The following is an 18,083-nucleotide window of genomic DNA, read 5'->3' as shown; positions in this document are numbered from 1 at the left end:
TTCGACCCTGGGAAAAATAATGATAAATTACTATACTATTTGATGGCAGCCGCAAGGACTATTCTAGCAAGTAAGTAGAAAAACAAAAAACTCCCATCTTTTGAATCCTGGATTCTTAAGAGTAAGGAATATATGGACATGGACATGCTGGCAAATATGGTGTATGATCAAAATAACAAGAAGAAGACTGACTGGCAACCGCTGAGAAGGTATCTGAAGGAAAAGAAATTAATACAGAAAGGGAAGGTGATTGTAAAATATAAACAGAATAAAAGAAACAAGTTTTTTTTCTCTATGTAACCCTGTGGACTCAATGGGAAGTCACTACCATGGCTCATCACTATTTATGTGTACTATCCCCACCTCCCTCACCCACCCTTTACCCCTACCTCCCGATCTGTTCTACCCTCCCCCCCTTTTTGGATACGTCTTTACTTCTTTCTTTTTTCCCTTTTTTCTTTTTGTAAAAAACAACAACAATAAAGATGATTTTTTAAAAGAAATTTGGGGCACTAAAAAGGACCAAGTTGCAATCATGTAGTCATTTCAGCTGTCCTTTTCACAGTACATAATTATGGCATTGTGCTTCAGATTTACCTACCTAGGGTTTGTTGTCAGATGGGATGCTAGAATTCTCCAGAGGAGTAATCTAAGTGCCATCCCTAAACTGCAAGCCCTAGAATTTCATAAGACGGAATAAATTGCAGTAAAAGTGCAAATACAGCACTATAATTGTGTCATGTGAAAGAGCACTTGCAACTTCATCAGAAGGGGGCAAATTCGGCAGTTCACCTATCCTTTTACGACAGAGTCCGCTGGCTCCCATCCCACAATGCGCTACAACTTCTGGCAGGGCTCCATCATAAAAAGGAAGGTGAAGCAGTGCATGCCACCTCCACAGCAACAAAGGAGGCTTCCTATGTATTATGACTGTAACCTATATTTTGGAAGGATTTTTGAAGCCAGTATTTGGGATGGCCTTCTGTTTTTGCCTTTTATGTAGACCCTGGAAACAGTTTTCTATTTTGTACCCTGGAAAGTATTTTTGAACTAGCTTTTTCTATAAACACACCTTTCTTTAATAAACCTTAAATCAGTTGATTGATTCATCTTGGCTGAGCTATATTTGAGTGCAACACCATGTTGTCTTGGATCAATAGGGGGAATCCAGATGGCAGACACTACCCCCTGTGTGATGGGGACTTGGGTGAGCTGAGCAATGTGGGGCATGGGGCAACAGGCAATTGTGGAGGCACTTTTGATAAGGTCATGTGTACAATTGCCTTTAGGTGATGTTTTTCACTTTCTATCAAGAATAAAATGACCCAAAGGATATGAAACTACCACCAAACACACGTCAGATCCCCTTCCTCTACCACTGGCTGGCAAATTAGTGGGGGCATCCAGACTTAAAGTGTTGCATTTCTCAATGCATTTCTTTGCATGAATTCACATGAAGCATAGACAATTAAAAACAAAAGACTGGTGGCGGTGTGAATCACTGATAGAGGTACATAGGAAAAGCAACGAGAATCACAGAACCATATCATCATTGAGTTGGAAGAGACCTCATGGGCCATCCAGTCCAACCTCCTGCCAAGAAGCAGGAAAACTGCATTCAAAGTACCCCCGACAGATGGCCATCCGACCTCTGTTTAAAAGCTTCCAAAGAAGGCGCCTCTACCACACTCCGGGGCAGAAAGTTCCATTGCTGAAAGGCTCTCACAGTCAGGAAGATCTTCCTCATGTTCAGATGGAATCTACTTTCTTATAGTTTGAAGCCATTGTTCCACATCCTAGTCTCCAGGGCACCAAAAAACAATCTTGCTCCCTCCTCCCTATGACTTCCTCTCACATATTTATACATGGCTATCTCATCCTTCTCTTCTTCAGGCTAAACATGTCCAGTTCTTTAAGCCGCTCCTCATAGGGCTTGTTCTCCAGACCCTCCTCTGGACACATTCCAGCTTGTCAATATCTCTCTTCAATTGTGGTGCCCAGAATTGGACACAATATTCTAGATGTGCTCTAACCAAGTCAGAATAGAGGAGTAGCATTACTTCTCTAGATCTAGACATTATGCTCCTATTGATGCAGGCCAAAATCCCATTGGCTTTTTTTGCTGCCGCATGACATTGTTGGCTCATGTTTAGCGTTGTCCATGAGGACTCCAAGATCTTTTTCCCATGTACTGCTGTCGAGCCAGGCATCCCCCATTCTGTATCTTTGCATTTCATTTTTTCTACCTAAATGCAGTATCTTGCATTTGCACATTTGGAGAAGGTAGTCTGGAGGAGAAAGGCATGATGAAACATTATGATGTGAATTGTGTCCAACTGTCCCAATTTGATAGGCACAGTTCCATTTACTCCTCTGTCATTCTACTTTATCTATTGCTCATAAAATGTCCCAATTTCCCTCTCTTCCTTTCACATTTTCTCTTTGTACTCAGCTTACTTCAACTGGTACAAATTGTTTTCAAAGTGCATAAGTGGTCTTCAGCATGGTAAAGGCTAGAGAAGGAACAATCTTTCTGGTATGAGTAGGATCAGGCAAAAGCAGATTTCTGTAGCCTCACTGCATTGTCTGTTCTTCCTCCTTAATAATTTTTACCATCTTGATCCCAATCTGATGTTGCTTGGCCACATGTTTCATAGTCTTCTTCTGTGAAATGCTGTAATATTGTGGGAATTAGGAAAATATTCATTGCAACAACGCAAAAGCCATGTTTTAAAGGTCTTGAGCAAAACGTCTCGGCAAATCTAATGATTAAGATTTCAAGGGACTGTTTTACTCCATTTGGCTTTGGAAAATGCAAATACACCATGTTAATCTCCAAATATATGAAAATCTCACATCATATACTTAACTCATAATACTTATTTTCTTCCTTTTTTTATAGAAGTTACAAAGCAATCTTCAAGTGAAAATAAAAGCTCTGGATGCGATTGAGGAAAAGAATGCTTCTCTGCATGAAGAAATCATTTCATTGAGAAATACATTTCATGTTGTTAATAGGTAGGTGCGTTGCCTAAAGGTTGTTATTTTGCATGCAACATTTTGTGGCATATTTCACTGGGCTTCCCAACTGCTTGGCTGTTTCCATACTCTGAAGCAGACCTTTCTCAGAATCTTTGCCTTGAAACTCTGGAACCTATAGCCAGGGCCAGCCCTAAGTAATTTTCAAGTGTAAGCAAACAGTATTTTGGCGCCAACCCCCCCCCCCCCCCCCTCAAACCAATAACTGAAAAATAAAAGGTAGAGATTCTACCGAAGGAAGAGAAGTTGCTGCTGCCTTGGAAAAGCACATCTAGAGCAAGCCTGGGCCAACTTAAGCTCTCCAGGGGTTTTGGACTTCAACACCCAGCATTCCTAACAGCCTCAGGCCCCTTCCTTTTCCCCCTCAGCCGCTTAAGGAATTCTGGGAGTTGAAGTCCAAAACACCTGAAGGAGGGCCCAAGTTGGCCCAAACCTGCCTTAATGGGTCCATGAAGAAAGAGGAAGAGAGAATCGGGCTCTCTGGAGCTGGAAGCCCCTCCCTCCCTGAAGTGATAGAGAGGGGGTCCTTGCAAAGCCTGGAAGTCCCCCCTTCCTCTTTCCTCCCTGAAGAGACAGTCCTTGCAAGGAAGGTCCGGGCCTGTTGGTGGGTGTGCTGAGCTCTGAGGTGCTGAACGGGAGGTGCGGTGAGTAGGATGGGCATCCTGGCTGACCTTGGCCTTGGCCAGCTCCTTGCTCTCCTTCCTTCAGAGGTGCCACGGGCCGAACCCCGAGCACTTCTTGTGCACCCCCAGGGAACTGGCCTTGCTGCTGACACTGAGGCAATGCTCCTGCCGTGGCTCCAGTGCCAGGGAAGGGCACGGGCAGGCCCGTAGCCAGGATTTCGATTCGGGGGGGGGGGCTGAGTTTGTTTCGGGGGGGCTGAGTCTGAGTGAAAGAGGGTCTACCTTAGCAAACCTTTTGCATAGTTACCCCAATACCCCCATACATATGAGATATATTGAGTATGGTGATCAGATCATGATATGAATAAACATAACAGTTTAAATAATGCACCAGTAAGGCCTTTTCATGAACCACCATGAGAATTTCAGGGGGGGGGGCTGAAGCCCCCCAAGCCCCCCCCCCCCAGCTACATGCCTGGGCACAGGGAAGGCAGCAAGTCCACCTCGGACTCCTCAGACTCACTCCGGTGCAGGAAGGACCTCCCCAGGCAACACAAGCCCGCCTTCTCCATGGCGAGACCCCTGGCAAGTGGGACGGAGAAGGCGACACTATTGGTCAGAGGGTGGTTACGTCCCTCACGCGTGTGAGGCGGGAGTTACGGAGAGGGAGGGAGGGGGGCCACCCCAGGAATGCCCAGGTGTTCTGTGGCATATGTGAAGCCTTGCCCCTCCCTCTGCCCTCGCCCCACCCCGGGGGTGCCTCAAGAGCACCCCTCGGGGATTAATGCTATATGCAAATGCTTAACTTCCCTATTGCTTCAGGTGCCCCTACCTATAGCTAAATCATTTGGTAGCCTGATCTCCTCTTCTGAGTTCATCTCGAATAAACATCTTCAACTACATTCATACTCCTAGCTGTGTCAATTTATATAGCAGAGAGTATGTATTCAGTCTGATATTTAGCAGCATTTGTCATATTAGTTATGTTTTCCTTCTTCATTTTATTCAAGCTCATAGCTTCCTTCCTCTTCTGTGCCTGCACATTAGTCTCATGGGGATTTCATGGTTTGCTGGGTATTGAACATCTCTCTCTCAAGTCTCAGGCCCCTTCTATACTGCCAGATAAAATCCAGATTATTTGCTTTGAACTGGATTGCGGTAGTGTATACTCAGATAATCCAGTTCAATCTGGATTATATGGCAGTATAGAAAGGTCCCTAATTTTCAACAGTCCAGGGACATATGAAGTTAGTTAGAAAAGAAGTTTCTGGTTTTTTAAAAATAGTTTTTTATTGAAATATTTGAAAATTACAACGAAAGAGGCTGAATATTTAGAAGAAGACAGAACAGTAGGAAAAGATAGAAAGCACCACCACCACCCCCTAAGGTTCAAAAAGAAAAAGTAAAGAAAAAGTAAAAACCTATCAAGAGTCCAGAAATCAAAAATCCAATATAAAAATAGGAAAAAAGGTTAAAAATTAAAATTAAAATTAAAAAAGAATTGACTTTCATCTCCTCATCAGGTGTTATGTCTCCAAAAATTAACAATATTTCCATTACTTCCACATTAAAATGTTCCTCTTATTTACTTCTTTCTTTCTCATAATTGTCGTAGAGGGTCCAATTTGTCCTCTTTATCGGATTCCCGGTATTATTTTTTTTTAAAAAGTTAGTCCATCCATCTCTTTTATTTCTCTAATTTTCCCTAACCATTCTTCTATGGTAGGGATACTATTCTGTTTCCATAGTTTTGCCAAAGATATTCTCGCCGTCGTCGTAATATAGGTAAATAGTTTGTCTTCATTTTCATCTAATTGTAATTCTAAGTCTGTGAAGCCTAATAGATAATATTCTGGTTTCTTTTTGAATATGCTCTTCAAGACTTTTTGTGTTTCTTCATGTACATTCATTTTAATTAGTGAGATTCTAGAAACTATCTAAAGATAGTTTCAAAAATTTCCAATTCTTGAGATCCTTCTGTATTTTATTCCAAGCCAATTCATAATTGTTCTTCACAAGTTGTCCATTCTTTGCTGTCAACCAAATCCCTAGGTATCTTAGTTTCTTTACAATTTCAATTCCCGTAGTCGATGCAATTTTCTCTTGTTTTTCCTTTCCTACATTCTTAGTTAGTATTTTAGTTTTCCCTTTGTTCATTTTGAAGCCTGCCACCTTTCCAAATTCTTGTATTTTTCCAATCCAATTCTGTATGTTATTTATTGGGTCTTCCACAATTCCCAATAGATCATCTGCAAAGGCTCTAATTTTATATTCATATTTTCCAATTTTTGCTCCTTTAGTATTTGTGTCATCCCTTATTTTCATCATCAATGGTTCCAAAGCCATTATGAAAATCAAAGGGAATAATGGACATCCTTGTCTTGTTCCTTTTGTAATCATAAATTCTTCAGATAATTGGCCGTTTATGCAAATTTTTGCTTTTTGCAAGTCATAAATGGCATTAATTGCATTTATAAATTTTGCCCCCATGTCCAATTCCTGGATCAATATCTTGAGGATGTCCCAATTTAGATTGTCAAAAGCTTTCTCTGCGTCAATTGATAAAATGGCAGCTTCTTTTTGGTAATTCACCTCGAAGTATTCTATCAAGTCCAAAACTGTGCGAATGTTGTCCTTCATATATCTTCCTGTGAGGAACCCTGTTTGTTCCTCCCTATCCAGTCATTCAAAAATTCTTTTAACCTTGTCGCCAGTATATTAGTAAATATTTTATAAGCCACATTCAATAAGGAGATTGGTCTATAATTCTTAATATCCTCTGGGGTTGAACCTTCTTTATGTATCATTACAATTTCCGCTTGGCTCCACGATTCTCGAATTATTTCATATAATAGTGCCTCATTTAAGACCTTTTTTTAACATTGGTAAAAATGTTTTCTTCATTGATTTATAGAATCCTGCTGTAAATCCATCAGGGCCTGGAGCCTTGTCTGCATCCATTTTGTTAATTGCTTTTTCTATTTCTTCTACCATAATCTCTTTATTCAATTTTTCTCTTACTTCCTCTGAGATTTTTTGTAATTTCAATTGGCCTATATATTCTGTAATTTCCTCTTGCTTTATTCCATCTTTCATATATAATTTACTGTAAAATTTCTTAAATTTAAGAGAATTTAAGAAAATTTAAGAAATTTAAAAGAAGTTTTGGTTTTGATACATATATCACCTGGAGCCTTTCACAGTGCAGACTTAGGACCTTATCACACTATGGATCCACTTTAAATCTAGTTTCCTACTCCTACAGAATTCTGAGGCTTGTTTAGGGGAAGGGATTTTAAACCTCTCGGCCAGTTCTGGGCCTCTCAAAACTACAATCCCCAGAATTCTGCAGGAAACAGGAACTGAATTATAGTGGATTCATGCTCTAGTGTGGTGAAGCTGTTAAAGCACTATGACTCCATATTAACCACCATGCCTGCATATGGAATCCTATTTCTGCAGTTTTCTCCAGAGCTCTCTAGTCAAGACTTCTAAATGTGTGTGTTTTTTAAAAAGCACCTGATCGCGAAAGTTAAGTAGATTCAGTTCTGGTTATTAGTCGGATGACAAACTGTCAATGAATATTAGGTGCTATGGGCCGCATTTTAGAGAAAGGAACAGGCCAAACCATCTCTGAGTATTCCTTGCCTAAGGAAACACTATGAAATTCATGGGCTTGTCAACAGTCTACTTGAGGGCTACTTGGCTGTCCCATTCAAATACAAACAAGACCTAACCCTGCTAAGCTTCCAAGATTAGATGGGATCTGGTGCCTTTAAATATCCCCCCCTAAATGACAAATCCCAGGCTTCTATAAGATGAAATTTTAGCAGTTCTAGTTGATCAATAGTATTATAATAATGAAGTGTAAAAGGTTTCCTGAATAATTAATAATAATAATAATAATAATAATAATAATAATAATAGGGAGGATGTGAAACCCTTCTTTCCCCAGGCACACAAGCAAACCCTTCAGCATTTGGCCTTTGGAATGAAACAGGAACCCGTTGGGAGCTTTTTTCCTTAAGACCAACTCATCTGCCAGGATTGGGCAGCAAGATAATTTTCATTGTCACTGCTGGTGGAGAAGGAAGGATTAATCTTCTTTTCTTTGCATGCTGTGTTCCTGATTAAAACCTCTCTCCACTCCCCCCCCCCCCCCCCGTTCTTCCTGTTGCATATTTTAAAATCCTAGATATACTTGCTAACCCCACAGTAAAAGTTGAGTGTGGAGCATTACTTTGAAGAATAATTAATGTGAAACTGTGGACATAAATCTTCACTTTCTCATTCTGGCACAGATGACTCGATACTTTTTAAACTCTTCAATTTACTGAGTAAAATTATGATTTTTTTCATGTTTTGCATGTGACTATTATGTCAAATTTATTGGGTGCACAATTTACAATTTGCTTTTTAAAAGTATCAGTTTAGAGATCTCATCACATGGAGGTCCAGAAGCCGGGGGATAGCGGGAGAAACCATGGGGCAGTGTACCTCCTCATCCCCTTTTACAGTCATGGGTCATGGGCTGCCATCCCACATTTCCCCGCTGTCCCCAGATATTCTGGGTGCCAGATTTATCCTACCTCTGGTTAGTTATGGATAGCTTCAGCATTTATTGCATTTATCCATCTTAAAAGGTGTGGTAGCAACCAATGTAGCCTAATTTCTGTAAGACAAGCTTTCTTGTCTTCCTTCTGTAATCTTTTATACTGGATAGCTCCAATGACTGTATGTGTAAATAAAATGGAATTTAATGCTCTAAAATTTTTCTGTTTTGAATTCCTTAACTGTACCGGAAGATTTTAAAATAATAATAATGATAATAATAATAATAATTGCCTCTGTAGCCTCAGAGATTCACTTTCCCTTAAATAAAACCAGATGCTTCTATTGTGGAGGGAAAACGTGTGTGTTTAAAGTCTGACCTGAAATACTGGGACCTGCTGGAGCACCATAGCAAAATCACCTCTGACTTTAAACACCACACCAGTTGGGTAAAATCAGCAAGCAGTTTAGTTAGGAATATATGTAGCCCAAGCAGTAAAAAGTAATCCAATTGATACAAAGAGTCCAAGGAAATCCATGAAACTAGGCACTTGATTCCATGAACAATACAGAAGCATATGTCATATGCAAAACATAAGCTAGGCAGACCTTCTTGAATGAAACTTGGCATTATTCTGACGTTGGCTCAACTGAAGCAATAATCTCTCACAAATAAACTCTTCCCTGAATCCAAAACTGCTAGGAATTGATTATTTCATAGTTTCAGTTTACTATCTATCTTCTGTTGAAGCCAAGCAGAGCATCTTAATTGCTGCACGGACTGCCTCTGTTTACTAAAACTTCTTTTCCTGTTCAAGGTCTCACTCCCATCACTAACTCCTGCACCTGCTACCTCAAAATCGACTTCATTCTCAGATAACTGACCAGGGAACTCCAGTGAAAGGCCTTTCACAAGCCCGGGACCTTGAGAATCCTCTTGCAGCAACTCAGGCCTCTCTGGCCTGTGATTTAAACTCCATTCAGACCCTCATCCCCAAAACCACCAGACCCTGGCCTAGGAACCGATTCTCTTCATGAACATCATCCTCATTCTCATAATGAATATCAACATGAATATCAGACACAATCACAGGCTGAACAAGCTATTATATAACACCTGTCTTGCTTTTACCTGAGGTGGCCAAACAATACCTCAGATAAAAGCTAATTAATGCAGAGAAAACTGAGTTTTCCCAGTTTATTCTGCATTAATTAAACTCCTGGAAAGATTAGGAACTTAAGCTAAGATCCACATCTTTCCAAGTGTGGGTCCTGTGGGGATTGACTCCCAGGCTACTTCTGTAGTCCAGGGGTTCAATCTCCCAGCCATCTTGGTTCTTTGGGCTCCTGAAGCCCAAAGGAGCAAGAGAGTGCCCACTCGGGAGGGTCCCTATCCCCTGCACCCCAGGCCCCCATTCTCTCCCCCCCCCCCCAAAAAAAGAAAACTTACTGGATGGATCTGCTGGCTGTACAGGGCCCTCTGCACAGTAGTCCTGATATGAGAAAATGGCATGTCAGGAGGTAGGAGCAGGGATTCCCCCCCCCCCCCCACACACACACACACACACAACTCCTGACATCATTTTCTAGCACGAGGAGTACTGTGCAGAGGATCCTGTGCTGCCAGCAGGCTCTTCCAGTAAGTTTTTTGGGGGGAAATGGGGGTGTGGAGGGGGTTTGGAGGGTTGGGTTGGAGGGAGGACTGAAAGTCAGGAGGAGGCAAATTATTTTAACCCACTTTCTCCAGAGATTTTGGGAAGTGTAGAAGGGTCCTTATGAAAAGTAACAGAAAGAGATTAAGGAAGAAACCTGTGCAGGTATAGTCAATGTTCCAAAGAAAAATCTCCGTCTGCCATATAATCCAATTCAAAGGAGATAATATGGCAGTGTAGAAGGGGCCTAAGTCTACTGGAAAAGCAAAACTCTCCAGCCCTCCTTTCCTTTTCTCCCTGCTGAATTGAGTGCAAATTACTTTTGCATTTGGAACTCAGTTTGCCTCAATTGAAGGAAGCTGCAGACAAAAGGAGAGAATGGCAAAAGGGAGAAAGAAATAAGGATAAAAAAGCATTTGAAAAAGTGGGATGACAGAGGGTTAAATGGGAATGTTCTTGACAAATAAGGACTATTCAAGTATGTGCTATTCATTGAACAGTGTTGAGGCGATGGGTAAATAGATCCCACTGATTTAGTGGGACATTCATAAAGCAACTGAAAAAGTAGGACAACAGGTTAATATCAAAAAACAGTTTGTGTGACATTGTTTTGGATTGAATGGCTATCATTAAAAAAACAAATAAGAACATATTTCCATGCTTGAAAGCTTTCATGTTCCAAGCTTTGTAAAGTGTATGTGTGGAATTTTACTAATGTTTTAAGAAAACTTTTCTAAGCACTGGTTTGAACAATACAAGGGAATTGTAATACAATGAAAGCAACTTTCCCACCTCTGCAGATGTTTCACCAATGAACAGAAAAATGAAACATATTCTTTTTTTTTCTTTAACATTTTTCCAAGTACTGCTTTAATGACATGTTGGACGTGGAGTCACCCTCTTTGTTTTTTTATGTCTATACAGAATTGAGGGAGCAGCACATTGCATCTCAAGCATCCCTCGATGTCCACTCCAGTTTCAACATTCTTCAGATTACAAAGCAAGCATTGCACCCAAATGTTCGGACAAAGTACTGTTTTCACAGTTTCCTCATTCTGGCTCAACCATCAACTCGTTCTCTGGAAAATCATCTTCCAGAATGGTCAGATTTCCCATATCATCACTTCAGACTCTAGACAAATCTTTAGGTAAATGTATAATTTCTTTATACTACTGGAAACCTACTTATGAAGCGGCCAGGAAATTATGGGCTTTCCCAGTGTTTTGAGGTACAAGTGATAAGTGGATTCTATATCTGATGCATGAACATTGCACATTCATCTTCAAAACAGAGGGGAAAGTGAAGAGTTTAGACAACCAACAGCTCCCCTGCTTACCTCCTGAGGATAGGAAAGGCAGATATTGTAAATCTTGAAAGGCAGATATTGGGGCTGCTTTGGCACAAGCTCAGAAATAATTGAAACTATGAGTGTCGAACTCATTAAAGTGGAGAGTTTATTGCCTGTCATTTAAAAAATATAGACAGTTCTCCTTGTTCTTTGTTGATTTCATTGGATGTTCTCTCTTTTCTTTTCTTTTTGGCACTTCCTCTTCCTCTTTTTAGTTCTCCTTTTCCGCCTCCTAGGTTGTTGTTTTTTTTTTTTACTATAGTAGCATTGCAGTATGTACAACTTTTTTAAATGATTTGTTTGTTTATTTTATTAAAACAGAATATACAGTTAACCAATTTGAAATTATTAGAATTTTCTAAACTTAAATTATCATGGTTTGGCAGGACAGACTTTATCAAAATGAAGATATTATCTAAATTATTTTTTTATTCAGTAGGCTACCACTAAAAATTTCAGATCAAGGTTTTTTTAAAAAAATGCAAATTATGTTAAACTTGTATTGTAATGGAAATTTTAAAAATGATTTAAAATGATCCAGTCAATGCCATTTTACCAGTGTTGATGATAAGAGAGGATCCATCGCCTTGCTGCTGTTGGAGTCAGGGGGACAGCTTTAAATTGGCTGCCCTCCTTTCTTCACAACCATTGACAGCGAGTGGAGAGGGGAGGCCTGGTCTCTGAGAGGTCCCCTCTATCTTGTGGGGTTCCTCAGGGGGCCATTCTCTCCCCTCTGTTGTTTAACATTTATATGCGACCACTTGCTCAGCTGGTTCGAGATTTTGGGCTTGAGTGTTACCAGTACGTTGATGACACTCAGCTGGTGCTGAAGATGGAAGGCCGACCGGACTCTGTACCCGATTGTTTCCATCAGTGCCTCGAGGCCGTTACTGGATGGCTGCGTGCCAGCAGGTTGAGGGTGAATCCAGCAAAGACGGAGATCCTATGGCTGGGTCAACTGGGCAGTGGGGATATCCAGCTACCTACCCTGTCGCCCTACCTACCTATGCCCGTCATCATTGGTAAAGAGTCTGGGAGTCCTTTTGCTGACGATGGAGGCCCAGGTTTCCGCCGTTAGCAGAACCGCGTTTTTTCATCTGCGGCAGGCTAGACGGCTGGCCCCCTACCTGTCCAGGGACAACCTAGCTACGGTGATCCAGGCTACGGTCATCTCAAGACTGGACTACTGTAACGCCCTCTACATTGGCCTTCCTCTGTCAAGCTCAAGTTGGTACAAAATGCAGCTGCTCGGCTTCTTGCGGGAATTCCGATGAGATGCCACATAACACCAATCTTACAGCAGCTGCACTGGTTACCAATTTCAAAGTGATGGTACTCACCTTTAAGGCCTTGCATGGTCTGGGGCCGATGTACCTGAGGGATCGCCTCACCCCCTACCAACCCCAGAGATCCCTCCGGTCTGAGGACCAAGATTTGTTGGAAATTCCCAATGTCAAGACCTTGTGTCTAACAGCAACCAGACACAGAGCCTTTACAGCAGTGGCACCATCGCTCTGGAATATTCTGCTATCTGAAGTCCGTGCCTTGCAGGACTTATCAGCTTTCCGCAGGGCATGTAAGACATATCTGTTTCGACAGGCCTTTGACTTTTAATATTGCTGTTTTTAAATTGTTTTAAATTGTTTTTAAATTGTGTTAGATTTTAGCCTGTTCTTGTAAGCCGCTCCGAGCCCCAGGGGAGTAGCGGCATATAAGTTCGAATAATAAATAACTAACTAACTAAATAAATTTCTTTAAAATAATTTTAGAAAATTAATATTGTTTTAAGCCTTGTGATGTTATAGTGTTCTACATCCCTCTCCCTCCCCCCCCCCCCGTATATATACATACTAATTATAAGATTAAAAACAGTCAGAGTCACAAGCTGTTATCACAAGTATTATAAGGAACATATCCTGACTTCTGATAGGCTGCTTACTGATGTGTCACTATTTGTGACAATACAATGTAATCTGAAAAGCAATGGGAACAAGACAAATAAGATAATAGGTTGAAAATGAATGGGTTAAGTTATTGTGTAGGTGCTCATTAAAAGTAAGGAACCAAAACATTCCATATTAAACATCTACTATGGACTGGGCACTCTCAGGGCATAAAGTCAGTGCATGTTGCTGAAGACATAGTCTCTAAGTTTGATCCTTAATTACTTTTCACCAGCTGAGTGTACACAATTTTCTGGGATTAATTAATGGGGCACCCAGTGAGTATTTAATCCAAATCCATGAGATTAATTCTAGATCTTCTCCTTATCCTACTCCATCCAATAAAACCGAATGATCCAATTTAGGATATGTTATATTTTGTTATTTTGCTCCTTTTGGTGGATTCCCAGACCTCAGTAGGACAAATGCTGGCATTTTTGTTGGCTGTTCAACAGGTGAGTTCTTTTGCTCAGATGTATACCTGTTCCTGCATGAAGTGCCCAATTACTCTGTCTTTTTCAATATGACGATGAGTGCTGGATTTTGGCTACCAAATCCCATTTGGAATAGTGCTCATCTTGTACAGATTTCACAGCCTATTAATTAATTAATTAATTAATTATATTTATTTTGAACATTTTTACCCCCCCCCCCTTCTCAACCCCTAGGGGGACTCAGTGCGGCTTCCAATTGGCAATAATTCAAAGCCACAACCTGCAGTAGCACTCGCCATACACCCTCAACCAACCTCTCTTCTTCTCTCACATGCAAACACACACAATCCTATTCAGAGGTGACATATAGTCATTTGCCAGGAGCAGGTTTACTATCCAGAGTATTGTGCTTCTATTTGTCTGAGCACTTTATACATTTTAAGTATAAAAGAAGACAGAGGATTGTCCATCCACAAGTCCTACAGGGAGTACCAGTCACAGAAAAGACTGCAGCTCGGGTAGCCAGATCTTAGCTCCTCTTCAGTATTCACCTTAGCTATAAAGCTGATGAAACTCCAAGGAAAAAGGCCTTCCCAATGGTATTATAAAACAATTTACAAGTGAACATTTGGAACCTCCTCAAGTGAAAGCAAGATTTCTGCTTCTCATTATCTATGTCTAAATTCAGCTACAGCATTTAAGAGCAAGCTTGGTAGCTGACTTAGAACTACCTCTCCTCTCCTTTCATTTTTGGCTGCCATAGAGGGGTAACAACTGAGCTAACTGTGAGTTGAAAAACAATGTATTAGTATTGTCGAAGGCTTTCATGGCTGGAATCACTGGATTGTTGTAGGTTTTTCGGTCTACATGGACATGTTCTAGAAGCATTCTCTCGACGTTTCGCCTGCATCTATGGCAAGCATCCTCAGAGATTGTGAGGTCAGAGGTTGACCTGGAGAGATCAGGAAAGCCCCTACACTAGAAACGTTTAAAAAGAACCTTAAAACCTGGCTCTTCCACTGCCCCTTTGGCGAGTATGTGCACAGCACGACACTATTGCTCCCCTTATCGCTTCTGTCACTGGAGTACACACCCCCCCCCCCAAAAAATGGGAAGTTTAGTTTCACAACCCTGTGTATCTTTATGAGCTCCCTGCAAATAATTTGCTCCTATTTTTATCTCATCCAAGTTTTTAACATTTTATCTTGTACATGTGGCCCGCCACTGTTTACTGCAACTGTGTTTATTGTTTATTGTAATGCTATTTTGTTATTTTATTTTTTCCATGTAATTTTGATGATGTTGCTTGTTGTTTATGTTTTGGTTTTATTTTGATGTAATATGTTGTTCGGGCTTGGCCCCATGTAAGCCGCTCCGAGTCCCCATCGGGGAGATGGTGGCGGGGTATAAATTAAGATTATTATTATTATTAATAGTAGTAGTAGTAGTAGTAATTGATTAGTAATTTGAAGACACATCTAGACAACCCAAGGCTAATATTTATTTATTTTTATTTTTTTTAAACTTCAATTACATTTGGCCCAGCCATAGATTTTAAATATGCACTGTACTTTGTTTAATGTGTATGCTATTTGTGTATGAGATTTATTTTAATTGCCTTGTATTGTGTCTGTTATTGCTTGTATTGATGTATTGCGGGCTTGGCCTCATGTAAGCCGCACCGAGTCCCATGGAGAGATGGTAGCGGGGTATAAATAAAGTTTTTTATTATTATTATTATTAATAATAATAATAATAATACACTGTGAACTATAAAGACTGTAACTAATGTTCCAAGAAAAGATGAACCAGTTGTAATAGGTTATAATTTCTAATGTTTGCTGGTGGAAAGTAAAATTCCACTACCTTCTCTCACTACCTTTCTGCCTATGAAACACAGGGATAATGGCAGCATTTCTAATGCTATTATTGACACAGGAATTTAAAAAGAGCTAACTCAAACCACAGCTAGAATTAAACAAGACTTAAATACTTATACAAAAGATATAACATAATTCAGGCAAAGGTTAAGAGCACTACAACAGATTGATGAAGGGTAACAGCTGACACCAAGGGAAGAAACAACAACAAAATTGGAGTAAAACAAGCAAACAGGCCCCCATAGACAGCTTGAAATGTCAAGGGGTTTGCAGACTATGTATGTAGCTGTGATTGAATCAGAGGAATGAATACAGGCTTTTCTTCAGATTGAGAAAAAAACAAAAAAAAACTACAAAAAACCAAAGGTGATATGTTGTGTGAGTATGCAAGCTTCATGCAAATAGCAAGAGAAAGCCTGCACAAAATGCATAAGAATCCAATTAGATTAAGCTTGACATGTTTCTAATTAGAAATGAGAAACATGTCAAGCTTAAATAGAGAATTCCCTATCTAAGTGGTGGCCCAGACACAAGAGGAATTGTTTAAAATGGACTGGAATAAATAAACTGAGAATTTTGGCAGTTTAGGTAGGGATGGATTGGAGAAATAAAACATTGAGAATGAAAGGGAAAAGACAATAAGAAACGATGATGATGGTGATGATAGTAGTAGTAGTAATACTTTATTTATAACCCTCCCTATCTCCCTGAGGGGACTCCGGATGGGTTATAAATAGAAAAAGATTTCTGAAATTCAATAAATAGTTCGTATAAGAAGATTTATTGATTTATTTATTTATTTATTTATTTAGAACTTTTATGTACCGGTCTTCTCACCTCCAACGAGGGACTCAGGCTGGTTTACAACAGAGGAATTCACACACAATAGTTTAAAACATCACATCCAATAATACACTAATATAAAACACATTAAAAAACAATCATATAATTACATAAGGCCAAGTCGTCAGAATAAAATCACTATTCATCCCCATCCATCCGTGTGGTCAAGAGTTATTGACTCACTCATCAAATGCCAGATTCCAGAGCCAGGTTTTCACCAACTTTCTTTAGAGGTCAGGAGGGAAGAGGCAGTTCTAATCTCCAATGGGAAAGAGTTCCAGAGCTGAGGGACCACCACCGAGAAGGCCCTGTCCCTCGTCCCCACCAGATGCGATTGCGAAGGTGGTGGGACCGAGAGCAGGGCCCCTCCAGAAGATCTTAACAACCTTGATGGTTCATAAGGGAGAATCCGTTCGGATAGGTAAACTGGGCCGGAGTCGTTTAGGGATTTATAGGTCAACACCAGCACTTTGAATTGTGATCGGAAGCTAATTGGCAGCCAGTGGAGCTGGTGCAACAGGTATGCTCCCTGTACCCCGCTCCTGTTAGTAATCTGGCTGCCACTCGTTGGACTAATTGCAGCTTCCGGGCAGTCTTCAGAGGCAACCCCACGTAGAGAGTATTGCAGTAGTCTATACAGGATGTAACCAGAGCATGGACCACCGTGGCCAAGTCAGACTTTAAATTAAAATTAAAATTTAATTTAATTTAAATTAAAAGGAAATAAAACTTGAAGGGGGATATTGAGATGAATCATAGAATCATAGAATCAAAGAGTTGGAAGAGACCTCATGGGCCATCCAGTCCAACCCCCTGCCAAGAAGCAGGAATATTGCATTCAAATCACCCCTGACAGATGGCCATCCAGCCTCTGTTTAAAAGCTTCCAAGGAAGGAGCCTCCACCACACTCCGGGGCAGAGAGTTCCACTGCTGAACGGCTCTCACAGTCAGGAAGTTCTTCCTAATGTTCAGATGGAATCTCCTTTCTTGTAGTTTGAAGCCATTGTTCCGTGTCCTAGTCTCCAAGGAAGCAGAAAACAAGCTAGCTCCCTCCTCCCTGTGGCTTCCTCTCACATATTTATACATGGCTATCATATCTCCTCTCAGCCTTCTCTTCTTCAGGCTAAACATGCCCAGTTCCCTAAGCCGCTCCTCATAGGGCTTGTTCTCCAGACCCTTGATCATTTTAGTCGCCCTCCTCTGGACACTTTCCAGCTTGTCAATATCTCTCTTGAATTGTGGTGCCCAGAATTGGACACAATATTCCAGATGTGGTCTAACCAAAGCAGAATAGAGGGGTAGCATTACTTCCTTAGATCTAGACACTATGCTCCTATTGATGCAGGCCAAAATCCCATTGGCTTTTTTTGCCGCCACATCACATTGTTGGCTCATGTTTAACTTGTTGTCCACGAGGACTCCAAGATCTTTTTCACACGTACTGCTCTCGAGCCAGGCGTCCCCCATTCTGTATCTTTGCATCTCATTTTTTCTGCCAAAGTGGAGTATCTTGCATTTGTCACTGTTGAACTTCATTTTGTTAGTTTTGGCCCATCTCTCTAATCTGTCAAGATCGTTTTGAATTCTGCTCCTGTCCTCTGGACTATTGGCTATCCCTCCCAATTTGGTGTCGTCTGCAAACTTGATGACCATGCCTTCTAGCCCTTCATCTAAGTCATTAATAAAGATGTTGAACAGGACCGGGCCCAGGACGGAACCCTGCGGCACTCCGCTCGTCACTTCTTTCCAAGATGAAGAGGAAGCATTA

General features: G+C 40.8%; 1 long non-coding RNA gene across 1 annotated transcript in view; it reads left to right on the top strand.

Annotated features, from left to right (window-relative positions):
• LOC132777219 (uncharacterized) overlaps positions 1–11,068 on the top strand; it is a 57,727-nt gene extending 46,659 nt beyond the window's left edge. The window contains exons 2-3 of the long non-coding RNA XR_010910023.1: positions 2,903–3,018; positions 10,790–11,068. This is a non-coding gene — a long non-coding RNA (uncharacterized lncRNA). The remainder of the gene's footprint in view (positions 1–2,902; positions 3,019–10,789) is intronic.
• Positions 11,069–18,083: the final 7,015 nt, after the last annotated feature.

This window comes from Anolis sagrei, chromosome 5 (assembly GCF_037176765.1).
Source record: "Anolis sagrei isolate rAnoSag1 chromosome 5, rAnoSag1.mat, whole genome shotgun sequence".
In the NCBI taxonomy this organism is placed as follows: Eukaryota; Metazoa; Chordata; class Lepidosauria; order Squamata; family Dactyloidae; genus Anolis; species Anolis sagrei.
Note: the sequence above shows the minus strand (reverse complement) of the source record. Positions and strands in the feature narration are given on the sequence as shown.